This window comes from Hibiscus syriacus, unplaced genomic scaffold (genome assembly GCF_006381635.1).
Source record: "Hibiscus syriacus cultivar Baekdansim isolate YM2019G1 unplaced genomic scaffold, ASM638163v2 tig00000778_pilon, whole genome shotgun sequence".
NCBI classification, from domain to species: Eukaryota; Viridiplantae; Streptophyta; class Magnoliopsida; order Malvales; family Malvaceae; genus Hibiscus; species Hibiscus syriacus.
In genome coordinates this window covers 473756-497658 of record NW_024061825.1, presented here as the reverse complement: position 1 = coordinate 497658, position 23903 = coordinate 473756, and positions in this window count along the sequence as shown.

The following is a 23903-nucleotide window of genomic DNA, read 5'->3' as shown; positions in this document are numbered from 1 at the left end:
TTTATAGGTCAAGTTCATGACTAAAATGTTGCAACCAACTAAATGAGTGCTTTTAAATATAGTTAGACATAGACGTAGGCACTATTTTGCTCTTCTTTACCATATTTTCATTTACTTTTCCTCTTTTTATCATATTTTATTTTACTTTTTTTTATGAAATTATATATTTTACAAATTTAATTATTAACGATGAGTAAGCATAATTGGTTGGTTGATTAAGTTACTCATTTTATTCCCTCGTATTCCTTTATGTTACTTCTTTTTCTTTTTCTAGAATCTCATCTTCTCCTCCTCTTTAAGTAGAATTAGGATTCAGATACATTTAGAATTTGTAAAAAAAAAATTATCAATGATAAATGCGTAGTTGTAGTAATACATGAAAGGTAAATTATACTTTCCCCGTCTCGTTAAATGTGTCTATTTTAGTTTTTAAAATCGTGTCATTCAAAATAATATATTGAAAAAGTCAACAAATAACAACACTTATATATTTTTTTTTATATGTCTCACTCTTTAAAACTTATCAAAATAAATCTGTCAAATTCATCAATCACCTTTTAGGGATAATTCTGTCATTTCTCTTGGTCAAATATATCTCCTAAAATTATATCCATGGTCAATATAAGACACAAATTCTAGGACGGATGGAGTATAAATCATCATTCAACTTATTTCTTATTGTTATTTTGGTCATTAAAGTTTAATTTTTAATTTAAGCACTAAACTTTTGAATTACTATTATTGTAGTCACCCAAACTATCTATCTAATTGTTTGCTAACTTGATATTTTTATTAATTTTTTACTGATCATCGCACCAGGTTGTTATTTTCGATGACCGTTAGACCCAAAATTTTCATATTAGCCTATTTCAATCCCATGAGTTCGAATATACCTTTCACTTTAAATCCATAAACCTTTACTAAAACATAGACCCTAAATATCAATCAATCCTTAAACCTTAAATCATAATCAAATCATAAACTCTATAATCCATTTTCGATCATGAATTCTATTTTTGCCTTCGACGCTCTAGTAGTTTGGTGGAGAATCCCAACAGTGAAAAGATGAATGTTGGTGAAGTGAATAATATATCTCGAAACTCTGATGACTTCATAGTTGAATGCTAAGACTGATGAAGGAGAAAATCATAAGTTTGGGGAAAAACTTTTACAGCTTTTGTCGAGTTTCTATGAAAAACTAGACTGAAATACTTGTAGATGAAGACAAAATGAGTCAAACAATATTATTTTTTTGGCAGAATCGATGTCAAAAGGTGACAGTTTGACGAACTGGCTTCATTTTGGTTTATATATATATATAGGGATTCAAATGTCGTTGTTTGGTGTAAGTTATCACGTCATAACGTCGTTAATTGTTTAACAATAGAATGACCAATATAGGAGTAATTTGAAAGTTGAATGATTAAATTGAACATTTTTAAACTTCAATAAAACATGAGTGAGAAGAAAGTTGAGTGATGAAGAAAGTAATTCACCCATAAATTAATTAACCTTTTTCGACAAATTATAAATCTAACCCTAATCCTACTTAGAGGTGAGAGAAATAAAAAATCTAGGAAAAAAGAATAAAAATACTCCTAGTGAATTTAAAACTCACGACTTAAGGAAATATGATGAATAAAATAAATAGTTGAATCAACCGAATTAAATGCGATTGCTCATGAATTAAATTAATTAACCTTAAGAATCCATTGAGCTTAAAATATTCAATACCAATTGATATGGTATGGAAAAGTAATTTCTAATTAATTGTCAAAAAAAGTAAATTCTAATTAAAAAGGTTGGTGATAATAATGATGGATCCAATGCTTTTAATTTTCCATAACGTTAATTTATCATTTATATTTTTCATAATGTTTTTAATTACACGGATATTTCCATGTCTAAAGGCATCAAATGCAACGGTCCCTTTCCTGTGAGCAGGAGCGGGTTCATCACCTGCCATTTATTGCAGTGGGGGTGGCATCTACTTCTCTCTAGAAAATAACCTCAGTGATCAAAAATCTCAGATAATATACGATTTTGACCAACCATTTTTGGATTTGCGAAAATGACCAACAAAATCGCAATGCGATCTCTAATTCGCATTGCGATCTCCACTATCGCAAATTCGTGTTGCATTTGTTGAAAATCGCGTTGCGATTTTCCATTTTGCGTTGCGATAGTCTACAGTTGTCGTTGCGATTTTCTAACGAAAATTCGTTGTGATAGTTAAAAAAAAAGATTTTGTTTCTTAAGAATTTTCTCTAAAAAGATAGTATCCGCGCGGACGTGTCGAAGACACGTACGACCACGACCACGACCCGAGACGGACGGCGGCGGCGCGCGAGAGTCCCTCTTGTTTTCTATCACTCAACAAGGAAGTGGGAAAGCCAAGCCTTAAATACCATTCCCAATAGTGTTTCCAATACTATGTGAGATTTGAGCATTACCAACACTTGTTCCCAATACTATGTGGGATTGAGCCTTAAATAGTGATATTATTTTTGAATGTTTTGCTTAAAATTGCAATAATCGCGATTGATTGTAGATTGACTTTTAATTATGACATATTTAATCGTATAATACTAATACAATTGGTTGCTGATTCAGTTGTTTTAAGGTGCATGATTGTTAATTGTTTTCTGAATAATCACATTGTATTGGAAACAAGTGTTGGTAATGCTCAATCCCACATAGTATTGGAAATACTATTGGAAATGGTATTTAAGGCTTGACTTTTCCACTTCCTTGTTGAGTGATAGAGAACAAGGGGAACCCTCGCGCGCCGCCACCACCGCCGTCCCGTCTCGTCTCGGGTCGGGTCGGGGTCGTGGTAATGGTAATGGTAATGGTAATACGTGTCTTCGACACGTCCGCGCGGATACTATCTTTTTAGAGAAAATTCTTAAGAAACAAAATCTTTTTTTTTAACTATCACAACGAATTTTCGCAAGGAATTTAGAAAATCGCAACAACAACTGTAGACTATCGCAACGCGAAATGAAAAATCGCAACGCGATTTTTAACTATCGCAACGCAAAATGCAACGCGAATTTGCGATAATGGAGATCGCATTGCGATTTTGTTGTTCATTTTCGTAAATCCAAAAAAAGTTGGTCAAAATCGTATATTATCTAGGATTTTTGGTCACTGAGGTTATTTTCTCTAATAAAAATAGAGAAAATGATAGTGTCAGGTGGTCCTCATGGCTGTGGATGAGGGTGTGGACCAGAGACAAACCGTTGGATCGTTATGAAATCTAAATAATCGTAGAGTCAATGATGAGTATGATTGATCCTATAAACTTTTGGCAAAAACTTTTTACACATCATTAGGATGATCATAAGTTGAGCTAGACCGAATTTTTAATTCATTCAAATATAATATTTTTTTTCATCTGTCACTTGATTTAATTTAAGAAAATTTCATCCAATTTAGAAAATCGACCTAATATAGTTTTAGGTATAGACAATTTCCCGACTAGCCTTTGCCCGTCATTTTTAGCCGATTGTTGGTAACAATGTTATTGCATTATGTTTTTCTTTTTGATTAATCTATGATAAGTATAAAGTCGTATATGTCCAAAGATAATTCCCAACTATTTGATATTGATCGTAATAAGAGTGTAGTTGTAAAACTTGTTATGAAACAACATATGATCGGTTGGAATGGTTGTCTAAATGTCGTCATGTTAAAGCTTGAATTCAATGATACTTGAATTAGTTTTATTATGAGTTGTGTTTCTTCGATAACCTTTTATGTTCGAATTAATAGTGTGCTTTCTGATGTCTTTAGGTCGAAGAGAGATCTACTACAAGGTGATCTTTTGTCGCCTATTTTATGATGATGATAGTTTGGTGTTCCTAAGGAATTCCCACGTTAAAGCCCTTCGATTCTTAATATTGGTGACATATGCTTTAGTGTGTATAATTTGATAATGTTTGTTTAATATATTTCATTTTCTATTTACGCTCTATACTTTTTATAAGGCTTAATTATTATAAAATAAGTGTCTGAATTATGTCGTTTTTCTGTAATAAGTGTTTTTTTATTCATCTACGTGTCTAACGTTACAAACACTATCACTTTATGAGCCTCAATCGTAAAGGTCATTAAAATATTATGTTAAATGAAAAGTGTCACGTTTTGATATTTTTAAAAAAATTATTTAAAAAAACTTAACGTATATTTTCTTTAAAAACCCAAAATTTTTAGAAATCTTAAAGAAAAACTCAAAGTTCTCTAAAATTTCAAAAGAAATCAAACCCCTAAAATCCTTAATTTCAAACCCCATTACCGTTGTCGATCATCTCCAACTACTATGTACATCTCCGAACGACCACCCACCCCTCATTGATCGCCCTTGTCGTTGCCTCAAACCCTTAAATCCCAAAATTCCCAATAACCGAATCTCTAACCCTAATATTAAATTTGTTGAAGGGATATGATTCGTAGAACAATTGCTTAAATCCCTAGCAATTGCTTAAATCTCTTAATCTTCGTTGGCAGAGGAGGTATGATTGCAAACAATTGTTTTCGTAGAAGGGTGCTCATGGTGGGGTGTTTCGTAGAAGGGATATCATTTGTAGAAGGGGCGGGGTGTTTATGGTTGGGCTTATTTGTGGCAGTAGGGTTGTTCGATGATGAAGAGGACGAGTGGGTGGTCGTTCGACGACGGCTAAAGTAATTGGTGATGACGGCGGTGGCTGGTGATGACTAGAGACATGATTTTGGGATTAGGGATGTTTTTGAAGTTCTATGAAATTTGGGGTATTTTATGGAAAAATAGGAAATTTTGGTTTTTTTAATTTATGGATTTTATTTCTTTTAAATAAAGGAAATAAAAAATATGTCATGAGTCAAACACTGATTCCCAATACTATGTGGGATTGAGCCTTAAATAGTGATATTATTTTTGAATGTTTTGCTTAAAATTGCAATAATCGCGATTGATTGTAGATTGACTTTTAATTATGACATATTTAATCGTATAATACAAATGCAATTGGTTGCTGATTCAGTTGTTTTAAGGTGCATGATTGTTAATTGTTTCCTGAATAATCACATTGTATTGGAAACAAGTGTTGGTAATGCTCAATCCCACATAGTATTGGAAACACTATTGGAATGATATTTAAGGCTTGGCTTTCCCACTTCCTTGTTGAGTGATAGAGAACAAGGGGGACTCTCGCGCGCCGCCGCCGCCGCCGTCCATCTCTTCTCGTCTCGGGTCGTGGTCGTGGTCGTGGTAATACGTGTCTTCGACACGTCCGCACGGATACTATCTTTTTAGAAAAAATTCTTAAGAAACAAAATCTTTTTTTTTAACTATCACAACGAATTTTCGCAACGAATTTGGAAAATCGCAACGACAACTGTAGACTATCGCAACGCGAAATGCAACGCGAATTTGCGATAGTGGAGATCGCAATGCGAATTAGAGATCACATTGCGATTTTGTTGGTCATTTTCGCAAATCCAAAAAAAGTTGGTCAAAATCGTATATTATCTAGGATTTTTGGTCACTGAGGTTATTTTCTCTAAATATAAAGGGTAAACTAGGGTAAATTACACGGATCATCATTGTAATTTGCTCTATTTTCTATTTCACTCACTGTACTTTGAAGCCATCTATTTCATCACTAAACTTAATATAATTGATAAATTTGGTCACTCGGCCGTTTCCCCCACTAACGTGTTATGACGCCGCTCCTGATTTCTACGATTTTCAACCAATTCCGTCATCGTTGCATCTCACCGCCTTCACCACTGAGTTCCTTGCCTAGTTCCGATCAAAACCCAGGTGGTAATGTCCCTTAACCGTTGCTTTATCATCGTGCAGGTGGGCTTGAGGCGGTAGTGGGGGAAACAGTCGTTAGGGGGGGAACGGCTGAGTGACAAAATTTGTCGATTATATTAAGTTTAGTGATGAAATTGACCGGTTTTAAAGTATAATGAGTGCAATAAGAAATATAAAAAAGTATAGTGATAATCCGTCTAATTTACCCTATAAATTATATCATTGACCACCTAATTATTGTCTCTTTTTCATTTTGACCATTATTTTTGAAATTTTATCAATCAGGTCACCCAACTATTTAAATGCATTCAATCAAGCAACTAGTTGTTAATATTTAATGTAAGAGGTGATTTGGTAGTTAACTAAAATATTATAATTACACATTTTCTCCTTAATATTCACACATTTTTTCAATTTAGTCTTACTTTTAATTTAATTCAATAAATCCAATATTTATACGTTCTATCAATTTAGTCTTCAATATTTACACATTCCATAAATTTAATTACAAAGAATTGAGGAAGGGGGAGTAAACCTGTGAAGTGGAGAATGGAGGGAAGCTAAATGCTCAAATGCCACTGAGCTAGACCCTTAATTTGTGATTTGGTTTATGCCATATTATTAGATAATTAAGTTTATTGAATTAAATTAAAATTAGGACTAAATTGATGTAATGCGTAAATATTGAGGACCAAATGTGTAATTATACCATTTTGGTTAATTGCTTCTGTTAAATGTTAACAGCTAGTGGCTTGATTGAATGCATCTAATTAATTGGATGACATGATTGATAAAATTTCAAAATGGTGGTCAAAGTGAAAAGGGGCAATAGGTAGGTGGTCAATGGTATAGTTTACCCAAATATAAAACAACAATTCAGGGATTTACCGTTTTGATTTATTTATTTTCTTTAAAAAAAAAAGTGTCCTTTAAAATGAAAAGGTCGAATTTTTTGTTCATCAAAATTGGTGAAAACGTGTTCATCAATTAAAAACAGTGAAGTGAAACATGGGTAGGGATGGCAAAAGAAAAGCGTGTGTAGGGTAAGGTGTCTTTAATCATTACATGAATTTGGTATCCTTCACTATAACATTCTATCGTCTAAGACAGATTCTCATTACATCATAAGAGATATTTCCCTTTTTCTCATTATAAAATGGGGACATCATAATAATAGTAAGATGGAATATTATTGTCATTAGCGATGTAAACGAGTCGAGCTCAAATATTGTTGAGTTTGACTTAATTTAAAAACTCTAAATGGAGGTTCATTCGGATCAAAAACTCGTGAGTATAAAATTTTAAACATCAACTTGAATTGTAACACCCCCAAATCAATACGGGTAACCCGATCCGATCCAATGTGTCACATTAGGGCCACCAGAGCTACACACGATAAAAATCTAGAAAATAAAAGAAATTTGTTAAATCATTTCAAATAATAAAACAATTTATAAATATATTGTATTAGTTTAGAAAATGTTCACAAATTAAATTTAGAATATAATCATACACAATTTCAAAACAGGTTACAGACTCATACATACATCCAAAATGAGAGCTACATGCACCATAATTACAAATGTACCCTACTTCGCAAACGACACCGAAATAACTCCCACACTGATGTCGATATTGCACATGAACTATTATTTAACCTAAATGGTGAGCAACAGAGTGATCTTTGGGAAGCTCGGTAATACAAAACTACCAGATGAAGCTAAAGGACAAGCCGATATATGGAAGCATGATATTTTCTTAGTTATCCAAGCATATACAAGTTATAATAAAGAGTTGAGGTCTCACTAACTTATTTCTTCAAGTGATAGATAAGAAGTTTAAAGTTTAGAAGGAACATTTCAGAGAGAGTCAGTTTTAGAAGATTAAGTTTGGAGGTCTAGTGTGTTCTAGTAAAATCAGAAAAATGTGCATAGATAGTTTGAAAACAGTAGCAGTCCATTTCAGTAAACATATTTTAAAAAGCACATAATACCCTCTACCCGTACATCGATATGTAGTTCCCCAGAACTGCATTCGTAAAGACTTACCCTAGGCCCATTGGGCGTAGGTTCCAACCTAAGGGAACACCTGGGGTCCTTAAACCCTACCCAAAGAATACCTTGGGGCCTTAGAGCCTCCCCAAAGGAGTACCTTAAACCCTAATGGCCTTCGTGTTTTGGTCGTTGGAACTCATCAGATCCAACAGTGGAAGCTTCCGACGACGCTGAGTCTTTCATCAGAAAACCCTAATGAATTTAGGGTTTTCACGAGTGGATTATATCATTTGGGCCTGCACTTGGTTCGGGTCTGCTCCAATTTTGGCCTTTATTTGGGTCAAGTGAGGTGTTGCTTTGTAATTAGGGCCCTGCAAAAATAAAACATTTGATTAGTATTTGTTCATTTATTTATTTATATGTATATACATATATGTTATAATGAATAAATATCCATAATACTAATATATATGATCGCATGTATCACTAATATATATAATTAAATATGTAGCCCATATGCAATCAAACACATGTAACTAATAATATACCTAACTAATGACAACATATACACTCAATAATAATAACTAATAATTAATCATAGTGATATGCATATAAACTCAATTGAGCATCTACAGGTCAATTTTAGTACCTAAACTTTCAATTTTTTTCTAAATTATACCTAAAGTTTAGTTTTTGTTTCATTTTGGTGCACTCGTTCAAAATTTAACATTAAATTTTGATTTTTTTAATGTTTATGTACTAAAACGGACCAAAACTGATAGTTTAGGTACTAAACGTGTTAAGTTTTTAATGGCGGGTACTTAAATGAAATAAAAACTAAACGTTAGGTATTATTTTTAAAAAAATTAAAATTTTAAGTACTAAAACGGGCCAAAATTGAGTTGATGTACTAAATATGTAGTTTACATTATAAAAAGTTATCTCACTTTTAACATTACTTTTCAAAATCATTCATACCAATCATAGACATCCCCTTACCTTTCCCATTAAATCTTTGTTGTAAAGAAGGGAAAAGGAAAAAGTGGACAAAATTAGGGATATAATAATCCACTTGTCCATGTTTATGATTGGAATTATGATTGGAATTTTCTAATTTAACAACAATAAAAGTATCCACACAAAACTACTTTTCTATGGGCCAATTAGAATATATATTTTATATAAGTTAATTTTACTATACATCCTTAAATTATGACTCTCATTTTAAATTGATCCTCAAACTTTAAATATGTCAATTTCATCCCTAAATTATGAATTTCATTCTAAATTGGTCCCAAAATTTTAAACAATCCAAAATCATACTCCAACTATAACCCTTATTCTAATTGGTTCTCAAACTTTTGAATGTTTCAGTTTCATCCCAAAATATTTGAATGATTTTGAGGGACATCATTGGAATGTTCAAAAGTTTTGGGACCAATTCAGAATTAGATTCATAGTTTGGGGATGATTTTAGAATGTTAAAATATTTGAGATTAATTTAGACTGAGAGTCATACTTTATGGAATGTTCAAATATTTAATTTATTCAATATGAGAGTCATAATTTAGGGACACATAATGCAGTTAACTCTTTTATTCTTTTTACGCAATCATTTTTCCTTGGTTTTTATATATTTTTTGGTATAGCCACTTATATTGATTTATTAGTCGACTAATTTTGATTGACTATCGCAAAAATTCATTATAAGATAATTTTTCTAATATGGTTTTCTCCATTTATAATATAAGATTTAAATTCTTTAAGCATATCTTCGTGATATTCCAACCAGTAATTGGGTTGATACATATGTTCTTTAAGCATTTTCCCTTTCCTTTCTTAAATGAGATATGTACGTTACGGCCTCTCATTTTTTTTTCCAGTTAATTGTATCATATATCCTTAAATTATGATTTTCTTTTTAAATTAGTTTTTAAATTTTTAAAAATTTCAAATTCATCCTCAAACTATGTTTCTCATTTTAAATTAGTCCTTAAATTTTTAAATATTCCAATTTCATCCCAAACTATGAAACTCATTCTAAATTGGTCCCTAAACATTTTTATCTTCCAATTTCATCCCTAAATCCATTCAAATATGTAATCCATTTCACCCATAGTTTAACCTAATTTTTTTTTCTTAAACATATAACTTGGCCTAATGAATTTATCAACAAGAGATGTGATTATATATGCGTATAATTTAGAATGATAGTCATATTTTAAGGATGAAATTGAAGTGTTTAAAAGTTTATCGACCAATTTGAAATTAGGGTGATGCAATTAACTCCATTTTTTTGACAAATTCTAAATCTAATTTTAATTCTGTATGTGATTATGTTCATGCATGGCATCTTGCAAGCTAAGAGCAAATAAATAAATAAAGTTTGAACTATGACCATTATGAGAAGATATAATGTATAGATTGGTAAAATAAAGAGGTAGAAAAATTATAAATGACAACGAGAAAACATACAGAATTCTACTTGTCAAAGTGGTTGCTGATGAAATAATAACAATAAAAGAAACATTTTGTGCATTGAAATGAAATTATTACACACTAAATTAGACTAACAATGAAGTGATGTAGATTAGGTAACCACCATCCCTTCATTTATAATTTTACCATGATTTTGTTTAGAGTTGCGTATAAGCAATTTGAGTGATTCAAAAGTCTAGATGTTTTATTAGCTTGAATTTATCATGCTGATTGGACCTAGATGAACAATTTCATTATTTGAATTATATTTAATACAAAAATAAGTATCTAAATTTTATTTAAAATTGATTTTTGATGTCTAAAGATTTTTTTTTTGTTAAGAATAGGTGTCTAATGTTTTTCCGTTATACTTTTAGATGTTTACCGTTAAAAATAACCGTTAAGTGACACATGTCATGTTTTTATATTTTTTATTTTTTAAATAAAAATATTATTTAAAAAATATTTTTAACAAAAATATGAACGTGACACCAAGGGTGGAGAAAGAAATTTCATAATGTGGTGTCATAATTTTAAATTATGGTATCTAAATAAAGTCATATAAATTAATGCATAACATTAAAATTCTATAAATTAATGTAAAATATAGCTGAAGCAACATAAGACTATTACAAAGCTATTAAAACATTAATCAAAAGAAAATATACATACATACTAGGGGTGTTCATTTTTTGATTTTAATCGAATTTATCGACCAAATTGAATTAATTCGGTTAAACAGCCCACCATTAAATTAATTTAGTTGGGGAACAAATTTTTTCAATATTTAACGGTTAATTCAATTCAAAATCAGTTAATTAACTGAATTAATCAAATCAACCAAAAATATTAAATATTATATATATTAAATAAATATTTTAAGCTCAAATCTATTAAGAATTAAGATTCAATTATTTTTTAATCACACTATATTCGTTAAATTTTTAATTAGATTAATTCGGTCATTGATCGAATTAATCGAAATTTATTCAATTTGATTCGGTTAACGGTTAAAGAAAAATCGATTAGTTCGATTAATAAAAATTTAGTTCGATCAAGGACTAAATTAAACGAATGAACAACCTTAATACATACGGTGTCAAAACTAAACTTTTTTAAAATACATGTCGTTTTCTTAATTTTATATTATATTTATATAATTTACATATAAAGAAAAAGAAAATTGGAAAACTTTGGGCTGTCAATTAACACCCCTCAATAGTTATTGGTTCTGTGTGTGAGTGACATGTGTCATTTAACGATAGGTATCTAAAAGTGTAATGGAAAAAATATTATGCACTTATTTTTAACGAAAAATTCTTTAAGCACCAAAAATTAATTTTGAGTATAATTTAGGCACTTATTTTTATATTAATCCTTTGAGTTAATTCAATTCTAATTATTTATTAATATAAAACTTCTATTTTAATTTAAAATTATTTTTTATTTTCTAAGTTTATTAGTTTAGTTATTTTAACTCTTAAAATTTTTATTGTGTTTCTTTCGATCTCGAACTTTTATTTTTTTAGTTAAATTAATATAAATATGATATAATAGTAGCATATAATTAAGCTGGTATAAATTATTTTTTTTTCATTTTCTGTCATGTCATCTAAAAATATTAAAATTATGAAAAATAATTTATGTCAATATTTCAATAGAATAACTATTTTTGAGATTTTTTTAGTTTTTCTATAGTAAGAAAGAAAAATGATATGGTTATTATTTCATCATATTTAGATCAATTTAACAGAAAGATAAAAGAGAAAATCGCCTCAGTGACAAAAAATGCCTTATAATATACGATTTTAACCAACTTTTTTTGGATTTGCCAAAATGACCAACAAAATCGCAACGCGAAATAAAAATCGCAACGCGATCCCCAGAATCGCAAATCAGTTTCCAAAATCGCAACGCGATTCTTGAAAATCGCAATGCGATAGTAAAAATTCGCATTGCGATTTTCCAGAATCGCAACGCGAATATGAAAATCGCAACGCGAACACATAAATCGCAACGCGTATCCGTAAATCGCAACGTGTATCCGTAAATCGCAACGCGTATCCGTAAATCGCAATGAGTATCCGTATATCGCAACGCGTATCCGTAAATCGCAACGATAATCCGTAAATCGCAACGAGAATCTGTAAATCGCAACGATAATCCGTAAATCGCAACGAGAATCTGTAAATCACAACACTGAAATTTTGGGTATATAACTACGAAACAGCAGCAAATCATAAACTAAATCCCTAAATCGCAACTCATTCCATCTCCATCTATCACTCTCTCCGGCGACATCCGTTCCTATATCCAACGACATCCTTCCCAATCCGGCAACAGGTTTTAGTTTCGCAGCTCGTCTGTTTAGTAAATTAATTTACAACCATGAAATCATCTAATGTTGATCATGTTTGGATAGATTTGTGTTTTGGAGGTCATGGGATAATGTTCATGGTGTTTTACATATATGCCTTTACCCATGAATCTTCAACTAAAATTGTCTTTACAAAAGTTAACTTATGAAACTCTAATGCTACGTGTTTCAAATAAATTGAATTTAGAGCCCCTAAGTGGATTTAGGCTATCTTATCAGAGAAATGGTAAAGTTATTTGTTAACCGACAATGAAGATGTTGAACGATTCATTGCTTACATTAGTGTTTCACAGATGATGTTACATTGTATGTTGTTGAACCTAGAAGTAGTATTGTTGGGTCAGTAGCGGTAGTAATCAACTAAGTTTTTCTCAAAACCCACAACCTTTCTCTAATCCAAATCCCAATCAACTTTCAGCACCAAATTCCGGTTTTCGTATTGACCAGTTAGACGATGATGAGCCAACAGAAAAAATTGTGAGTACTAGTCAGTATTCGAAATTTGGTCTTGGTCAATATCCGGACTTTGATATTGGTCAATACACGGATTTTGATGATGTTTCAGAAGAAGAAACAGACCCTGCGTGTAATGATTTGATATTGGTCAATACCCGAATTTGATGATGAAACAGCCGTTGCCGAAGAATGTATTGTTGATGATAATGAGGAGGAAGTTACGACTGTGAATGAACATGTTGAACATCCATTCTGTAATTCATATAATCCTGAAGAAAAAAGAAGAAAAAGTCCCCGAAGAAAAGAAAATGCCACGGGCGTATAACTGGAATATGCCAGAATTACTTCAGATACCGGAAGAAGAGTTGGTAAAGAAAGCAGTTGATTGTTACACAAAAGTATTCGTATCAAGAAAGATGATTGTTTTGATACAAAGGAAGACTTGAAGATAGCTTTGTATACGAAATGTGTGGAAGATGGCTATCAACTAAAAGTTAACAAATCAAGCAAAGATCGTTTCGAAACAAGGTGTATGATTGACAAAAACTGTACGTGGCGTATGATTGCAAAGAGAATAAAAGATTGCGAAATGTTTCAAGTTAGGACTTTTATTGATAAACATACATGTTCAAGAACCCAAGTTTTTCCTCACCATAGACAGGCAAACAAAAAGGTGTTGGGTGGTTTTCTGGCTGAGTTAATGTTTTTGAATGGCAGGGTATATCGGGGACATGAAATTATGACTGACATGAATGCTCGGTTCAAGATTAGTATATCATATTCTCAAGCTTGGAGAGCCAAATGTTATGCCTTGGAATTATTGAGGGGGTCGCCAGAAGCATCGTTTGCCCAACTGCCGACTTATTGTCACAATTTAAAGCTGAAAAATCCTGGGTCGGTAACTCATATCAAAACAGATAGAGATGGACGCTTCGAGTTGCTGTTTATCGCCATTGGTGCTACGGTTAGTAAATCAATATATTTTGTTGACTCATTTTGTTAGTTACATGCATTTCACATTTAAATGATTATATTTCTTGTGTATTATTTTGTAGATTCGTTCGTTTATTACTTGCATGCGCCTAGTTATTATAGTTGACGGAGCACATTTGAAAGGTCGATACCTTGGAGTAAACTTATTAGCAGTAGCCATGGATGCTAACAATGGGATATTGCCAATAGCTTACGGGGTTGGCAAATCTGAAACCTCTGATTCATGGACATGGTTTATGGGGCATCTTAGGGATTGCATAGGTCCTATTAGCAATCTGACAATCATATCCGATAGGGCAAACTCAATTGACAACGCTGTTAGAAGGTGTTTCCCAGATGCTTTTCATGGACTTTGTGGTGTTCATTTGTATAGAAATCTAAAATCAAGGTCTGCTGGTATAAAAAAGCACAAATGGACATACTGGAAGGCTGTAAAAGCTTATCGGGAAGTGGATTTCAATAAGCATAAATTGTTTAAGACGTGTTTTGCCTCAGTGTGCTCAAACACTAGAAGATGTCGGGTTTGAAAGATGGTCAAGAGTACATCAACTTGGAGCAAGATATGGTTTCATGACGTCTAATAGTGCAGAATCAATCAACGCTCTAAGTCGTCATTCCCGAAATTACCCATTACTATGTTAATGGAGTTTTTCGAGCCTCTATTCAACAGTGGTACTACAGAAAAGAAACCATGCAGGTATATTTCTTTGAATTCGTAACTTATCATATTTATATATTTTACTAAGTATTGTTTATTTAAATTTACAGGAACATTGGAACATCGTGTTACACCATGGACTGAAAAAAATATAACGAAACGTGTTGTGAAGTCAACGTCATGGAGAGTTGAACCATGTTCAAACACTTTGTTTCAAGTACTGGATAATACTTAAATGGGCTAGTCGATCTAAATGCAAAGACGTAGTTGTATGAAATGGCAAACATCTGGTTATCCGTGTGGCCATGTTATAAAAGTTGCTCTTCATTTAAACCAAGATGATTCAAGCGCATACGCTATGGATTGCTACACTACAGAAGTTTATCGACAGACTTATGCCGAGATTGTCTACCCTATTCCACATCCTGCTGAGTGGGACATACCAGATGACTTACAAACAGTTTTGCCACCAGCCATGGACAGAAGGCTACCTGCCGACCAAAAAGTCACGATCGTATACCGTCTAAGGGTGAAGAGAAGAAGAGATCGACATGTAGTCGGTGCAAGGAAAGTGGTCATACAAGGTTGACATGTGGATCACCAGTGCCATCAAAATCATCTTTTCCTCTACCAAAATATGGATCCTCATCAAAATCCAAAGCTCATATGGTGTCAAGCAAAAGGCAATCATCTTTAAAATCCCAATCACAATTGGCTTCACCTTTTGGGACTGTTAACTTAGCTGATTTTTAAATGCAAACGTTGTATTATGTGGATTTTATGTGTGAACTTTTAACATTTTCAGTTGAATTAATGACTCAGGCCAACCATTTTGACTTAACCAACTCTTGTTATTCAGTTGTTATCACTTATTAGGCATGCATTTGACTATCGCAACACGGAAATTACAATCGCAACGAGAGAATCGCAATGCGAAATGAAAATCCCAACATGAAAATCGCAATGCGGAAATGAAAATCGCAATGCGAAATGAAAATCGCAACGAGAGAATCGCAATGCGGAAATGAAAATCGCAATGCGAAATGAAAATCGCAACGAGAGAATCGCAATGCGAAATGAAAATCGCAATGCGAAATGAAAATCGCAACGAGAGAATCGCAATGCGAAATTAAAATCGCATTGCGATTCTCTCGTTTCGATTTTCATTTCCGAATTGCGATTTTCATTTCGCATTGCGATTCTCTCGTTGCGATTTTCATTTCGCATTGCGATTTTCATTTCGCATTGCGATAGTCATTTTTGCCTTCAACATAATGCAGATTGAAATCAACAAATCAACCATTACATTTCAATCAATTAAACAAGCACAAATAAGAATTATGTTCGCATCAATTACAAATCAACTTTTACAAATCATCTTTTACAAATCAATTAAACAATCAAAAAATAAGCAATAATTCTTATTTCTGATCATCTACTATTGAATCAACTTTTACAAATCAATTAAACAATCAAAAAACAATCAATTAAACTATTGAATCAACTTTTGCAGCCATACATCATTTTCACGCAGTTCACTTCTGAGATTAACCTGCAGAAACCAAACATTTGCTCAAACAACACTTTCTACACATCTAAAACCTACAAACAGCAAATTATTGAATTCTAGGTACTTAACCAAACATTTTCAAACCAAAAGTCTATAAACTTACCAATTGTTTATGGACATTTTTATAACGCGGATGCAGGTAGGCAGCGTCTCGTATATATCAATTTAGCCATATAATGCCGAAACCACAAGCCTACTGCAGCTCTATCTCTATCGGTGGGAGGTAGATACTTGGTGCTTCCCGTCGTCAAACGCTCCAACGCCAAGCATACGAGAGGACCACAATCTCCTCTGGCTCCGCTCGTTTGTTGTGGCGCGGTCTCGTCTCTAATAACTGTAATATTGAGCTTCTTTGGCTTCTTGTTTCCAGAACGAGTCCAATAATTGATCGCATCCAAGAATTTAGCCAAATGAGAGCTCCATCCCTTAATAACATCTCTTAAATCAGCCAATGATATGTAATTTATCATGCTGTCATACACTATTGTCTTAAGGGATGGGAGCTGAAGCTCGACGAGAATCCAATGTTTACGTTCCAAAACAGGGATAAACACCTGCAATCATAAGTAATAATTCATTCATTTGCGCACTTATTTCATAAAACCTTTAAACTCAATCTAAAATAAATACTAACCTTATCGACCTCCCACCATGCAGGATAAAGTTTAGCTTGTCCATTGCCCAAATCAAATGATTCATCTCATGCATTCTTCAAGTGAACGGCGTTAAAAGACGTCGGCATAATTGTATATCGTATATTTTTATTTTCTTAAGTTTTCTTATTATTAGAAGACGTGTCAGCCACGCATCGATATGCTGTTTTACAAAAAAAGACATATATTAGTGACTTACATAAATTTAAAAAAAAAATTAATCAAATTGAAATATATGAAAAATATAAGACTTACCCCCCCATCGAAATAGCCATTGTCTTCGACCCCTAATAATACGCCCCACCAAGACCGATCAAGCAACAAATAGATATCATCGGTGAGCTTGCATATGTCAGTGAAACACCCCTGGCTCCGCTCATGTAGATAAAAATCAACTGCGGTCTTAGCCCAAAGGGTGTTATCCAGAATTGTGTCCGGTAGTTGTTCCCTCTCCTCTTCAGATACCGGTATGGTACTGGCCGGTAACTCATACGAGAGCCAACTTGAATCCATCTTGTCCGGCACGTCAGAGGGTTTCTCAAGAAGCCTACATATGACGCCATGTGAATCGGGCTCTTGAATGGTGGGAGGGACCTCTTCAATGATGACAGTGGCCTCTTGAACGGTGGGAGGGGACTCTCGAGGAATGATAGGGGGGGCCTCTTCAACGATAGGAGTGGACTCTTGAGGGATGACAGGCGAGTCGGGCTTCTTCTTGCGGTGTCTTCGCACTATTGGGGTGTACGGAGACTTAATAGCACGTGCACGCTGTCTGATGCGTGAACTCCGTCGTGCAAGCATAACCCGACGTAAAGCATCCACTCTATCGGGCCGCTAAATAATTAAATACAAAAATCAGTAAATAAACAGACATGATATTTAAACAGTGAAAACAAAGACAAATATGTTTCAAACTTGCATTGTATTCACCCAAGTCATTATTCTATCATAGTTCACAAAATGCATCAGATAACAAAGAAAATATGTTTCAAACTAATACCCTGAAGTTAGTATTTGTCTTTGTTTTGTCTATTGGTTGAAGTAATGCAATCCATTCAGTTTCAATTTGCAGAAGAAGAAATAGTTTACTTTCGCAACACGAAACTTAAAATCGCAACGCGAAATGATAATCGCAACGAGAAACCAAAATCGCAACGCGAAACCAAAATCGCAGCGCGAAATTAAAATTGCAACGACAGAATCGCAATGCGAAATGAAAATCGCAACGAAAGAATCGCAACGCGAAATGAAAATCGCAATGCGATTTTGGTTTCGCGTTGCGATTTTGTCGTTGCGATTTTGGTTTCGCGTTGCGATTCTTTTGTTGCGATTTTCATTTCGCGTTGCGATTTGGTTTCGCGTTGCGATTTTAAGTTTCGTGTTGCGAAAGTAAACTATTTCTACTGCAAATTGAAACTTGAATGGATTGCATTACTTCAACCAAAAGACAAAACAAAGACAAATACAATTTCACAGTGTTAAAGAATACACAGTTTAGCAGAATTGGCAGCAACCGAACAAATTTACTTTCAACCAAAAGACAAAACAAAGACAAATACTATTTCACAGTGTTAAAGAATACACAGTTTAGCAGAATTGGCAGCAACCGAACAAATTTACTTTCAACCAAAAGACAAAACAAAGACAAATACTATTTCACAGTGTTAAAGAATACACAGTTTAGCAGAATTGGCAGCAACCGAACAAATTTACTTTCAACCAAAAGACAAAACAAAGACAAATACTATTTCACAGTGTTAAAGAATACACAGTTTAGCAGAATTGGCAGCAACCGAATAAATTTACTAAGCAATCTAAGTGAAATGGCTAATCTAAGTGAAATTACGAGTAAATTTATCATTAAGTTAAATATGGAAAATCTTAAACTTACCTCGTTGCGTAGAGTATGAACCTCATTCTGCAACGATACTATCATCTCACGTAGAGCGGCAACCTCACCACGTAAAGTTGACACCTCCACACGCCATGCACCATCGTTATCGCGTAGAGTACCGATCTCCTCACGCAAGGCATTGACCTCATCACGTAACTCCCTTGACTCATCCCGTGGAGGTGGAGGTGGAGAACAGGGAGATAGGAGTCGTGGCATCTTTGCTGGTCGCCTATCATGAGGTGATGGTGGAGAAGAGGCTCGATGATGTGACGGGATAGGTGATGGCTCTCGTTCTAGAGGTGTATAGTCGGGTCGATCAGGTGATGGCTCTAGGTGAGGTGATGGCTCTCGAATTGGAGGAAGTGGATGCTGCTCATCATCCGTGCCATCAAAAAAACTCTGACTAGCTTGCCACCAATCAGTGGCAAGCTCTTCCTCCGTGGGTGTCAGTCTTTGTAATGGAATGTTGGCCTCCTAAAATATAAAAACTCAAACAAAGTTAAACGTCTACTATTAATAACTTGTTTATATATTATATGAAAGTATTTGTGTTAACTTACATTATTTATTGTCGCATATGGTATTAAGTCTTCCCAATCCAACAGAGTTTTCCTCTTCCAGGAAATAGCCCTGGGAATATCATTTGACGTTTTTATTGCATATGTACGCATGCTGGGGAAAGCCTCGAATATCCAAATCTACAAACAATATAATAACAAAATTAGTAATTGTTAAATAATTAATTATAATTTTAGAAACATTATATAGAAATTCTTACCTTAAAGGCCCAAACAAAGCCTGACAAAGTGTATTTCGACCCATCGCCACGCAAACTTTTGCGGTCATCAAAGGCAGTAGACAACTTAGTCCAGGTAGCTTTCCATATATACGAACCCCACGGAAACAGATTCCATGCATTCAGGTCCTCTACCAATATTATTAGCTCCCGAGGAATAGGTTGTCTGGCCTCTCTGCCTAAAAAGCCGGCATACATAAGTAGTAGAAGGCATACTCTGACAACATCGACGTCATCCATCCGAGTGAAACCAGCTTTCTTATTAAACAATTTCTTCAGGTCGTCGACGTGTAGGTTCGGCTTCTCCATTGACTCATCCGGAAAAACCCGGGATAACCATGATGGGCGGGCGATATGACGAGTGTACCGGCCTACATCATCGTGTCCGAATCGTAGACCAGTGATTAAGCATAACTCCTTCCGCCCAAAACAAGTATACGCTGGTGGAAAATGAAACCATATCTCTTCCTCACCACGTTGTATACTGTCGGGTAGATTTGATGTCATGGTCTGAAGCCACAAATGGGTCAAATTAGCATCTCCACCCGGATGCTGTACTCTCAGCCATGGCCCGAAGCAGGTTTCCTCAAACAATTGTCTTTGAGCAGGTGAAAGCTTCGAAGCAATTGTAGTGGCTAGGCTAACTTTATTCCTTAATGTCAATGAAGCCGAAAAAAATTTCTACAAAAACAATAAACATACCAAGTTAGATATACCAAAAACTACACTGTGAAGATATACCAAAAACAATAAACATAAAAAGTAGTAGTTTATTCTTGAAACTAAAATTTGCAACACTGTTTTGTCTTTTGGTTGAAATGAAAATCGCAACGAGAGAATGACTGTCGCAACGAGATAAATGAAAATCGCAACGAGAGAATCGCAACGCGAAATGAAAATCGCAACGAGAGAATCGCAACGCGAAATGAAAATCGCAATGCGATTTTGGTTTCGCGTTGCGATTCTCTCGTTGCGATTTTCATTTCGCGTTGCGATTCTCTCGTTGCGATTTTCATTTCTCTCGTTGCGACAGTCATTCTCTCGTTGCGATTTTCATTTATCTCGTTGCGACTCTTCTGCAAATTGAAACTTGAATGGATTGCATTACTTCAACCAAAAGACAGAACAAAGACAAAGACAAATACTAACTTGAAAATCGCAACGAGAGAATAGCAACGCGAAATGAAATCGCAACGAGAGAATCGTAACGCGAAATGAAATCTAAGTGAAATGGTTAATCTATTATTGAAATGACCAGTAAACTTATCATCAGTTTCAATATGAAAAACCTACAATAATGCAAAAATTTCAAAATAAAAATAATTAAAAAAACTAACCATCGAGGTTGATTTTCCATTTCTGAATATTGTGAGGGATTTCTGACCGTGAATGGTTGTGAGGGATTTCGCCGGAGATGGGGACGGAAATCTTCGGAGATGGGGACGGATTTCGCCGTAGAGAGTGAGAGATGGAGATGGGACTGAGTTGTGATTTTAGGTTTTAGGTTATGAGTTGCGATTACGGGATTTTGTCTTAATATTCGTTTTTGTAATTTGAAAATAAAATACGCGTAGCGATTATAATGGCGCTTTAAATATCGCGTTGCGATTTACGGATACGCGTTGCGATTTTATGTATTATCGTTGCGATTTACGGATACGCGTTGCGATATACGGATACGCATTGCGATTTACGGATACGCGTTGCGATTTACGGATACACGTTGCGATTTACGGATACGCGTTGCGATTTATGTGTTCGCGTTGCGATTTTCATATTCGCGTTGCGATTCTGGAAAATCGCAATGCGAATTTGTACTATCGCATTGCGATTTTCAAGAATCGTGTTGCGATTTTGGAAACTGATTTGCGATTCTGGGGATCGCGTTGCGATTTTTATTTCGCGTTGCGATTTTGTTGGTCATTTTGGCAAATCCAAAAAAAGTTGGTTAAAATCGTATATTATAAGGCATTTTTGGTCACTGAGGCGATTTTCTCAAGATAAAAGCTCAAGAGCAAAAAATTTTTGAACAATTAATAAATGTCAATAAAATCAACTATTAGTTAGTCTAGTAATATTGTTAGATTTTTTTTAAATACGATTAGGAGTTCGAATCCTGAAATTATAAATGAAGTAAATTAAATTGAGAAAGTCACTTTCATGACGAGTTTCTACAATATACAATTCGGATTAGTTACTTACAAGATTGGATATATTGATATTTAAATTTGATTTTTTTGATATTTTTGTACCCGATATACTATTTTTGTTTGAGGTTCATGACTATATCTCTCAATAATATTATCCCTAAGGTTCGAACATAAATCTCTCCTAATAGTGTGACGTGCTTTATCACTGCATCAAACACTAGTTGATTAAATATTTAATTTAATATGTAACATATTAATTCAATTAAAAATATTTTTATATAATAAATCCAATTAGAAAATAAAAAATTAGAATCAAACCTTCCCTCTCTCAAAAAAAAAAAAGAATTTACATTGGAATTTTGAAATTGTTTGATTAAATAGCAGAAAATTACAAATTTTCTTCCTTTACAGCCATTTCCATTTTACTAAGAGTGTCAACTACCTTTCCCTATGTGGCAAAGGTCAGTTTAATGTTCCATTATTGCCACCATATTTTGACTTGCTTAGAATTCTACAATACGCTGATTGCGTTGGATTTTCTAATCCAAGCAAAAGGCCCAAACATTAACCTATAACTATTCATAATTTCACATATTTGTATTGTTCGTTTTTTTTCAATACAATTATCTATATAATTAACGAAAATTCTATAATGTTTGACAATTAGAACCGCTAACGATGAAATTCATTAACTTAATTTATAGATTTTTTTAAAATTTTAAACGACTCAACGTATAATTATAAATTAGTTAAAATTTTAAAGTTAATTATTTAAAACAAGAAATTAATTATATTATTTTTCAATAATCTTTTTTGGGTAAACTATAGCAAGGATCACCTAACTATAGCTTCTTTTCATTTTGATCACTATTTTTGAATTTTTATCAATCAGGTCACTGAACAATTTAAATACATTCAATCAGGTCAATTGTCGTTAACATTTAACAGAACTGCTGACGTGGCGGTTAATAAAATTGGTATAATTAGACATTTGGTAACTGTTACTTATATATTCTATCAATTTGGTCCTAATTTTAATAAACTAAAATAAATTTAATCTTCGAATTAGATCATGCCACATGACACTAATGTCAAATATCATGACATGTGTCGCCACCCGATTGTAAGATTTAATTTAAATATTATTCGGTTTTTATGTTTTTCTTATCAATTTCAAAGTTCTCACCCTAATGAGTTTAATTCAATGGAACAATCCAAAGCAGGTAAATGTATTTCTCATCCACTCACTAATATGTATATTTCAATTTTATTCGTGTTTTTAGTTATTTTTTAGACTTGTACTTTGAAAGTGAATATAAACTGTTACAATAATTGTCGAACGAAAGCAAAGGAAAAGATACAAAATTCAGTGATAATTTTATGATTTGAATTAAATTTGGAATTAAAATAATCACTCTATTGAAATCATTATAGTTTCAATAGAGTGATACATAATTCATCTATTCTATACTGCTACAGCTAGAATCAATCATTATAACTTGCAAACGAAATTATAGTTTCGGTGGCTGTTCTAACTTAAAGAAAGAACTATTTACGTATCTGTCATACATTTGTCTCTGAACTTCTAGATTTATTAGAGAATATATCGTCTATCCGGTGTATCTGGTACATTGCCGGCGGTGTGTGGAGAACAATGGTGAAGATTCATCTGTGTTAGATACAAAAGTGGGTAAGTTTTCTGTTGGCTTTCATCTCTTTACAACGCTTTTTTGACTATATACGAAGGAAGAACCAGAAACGAAGAGATTTGTACTTCCTTTGCTTGATTTCCAATTTAGGCCGATATGACATTTTTCGCAGGTGCACATTTTAAGAAATGGGTGTGATGCAGTCGAAAATTAAGTCGGGCAACGAGGTTGGTATAGCTCTAGTTGAACACTCGAATGATGCTCTTCGCTGATCATAATCATGTTTCATTTTAATATCTTTACCTTCTTTACGTGTAGTACAAGAAAGAGGTAGAGGTGATGCTGGATGTCGCCCGCTCATATATCAAATCGCATACGGTCACCGGTGGTGAGACCAATAACTCATCGTCCTCACCCCCGGTCATACAAGTT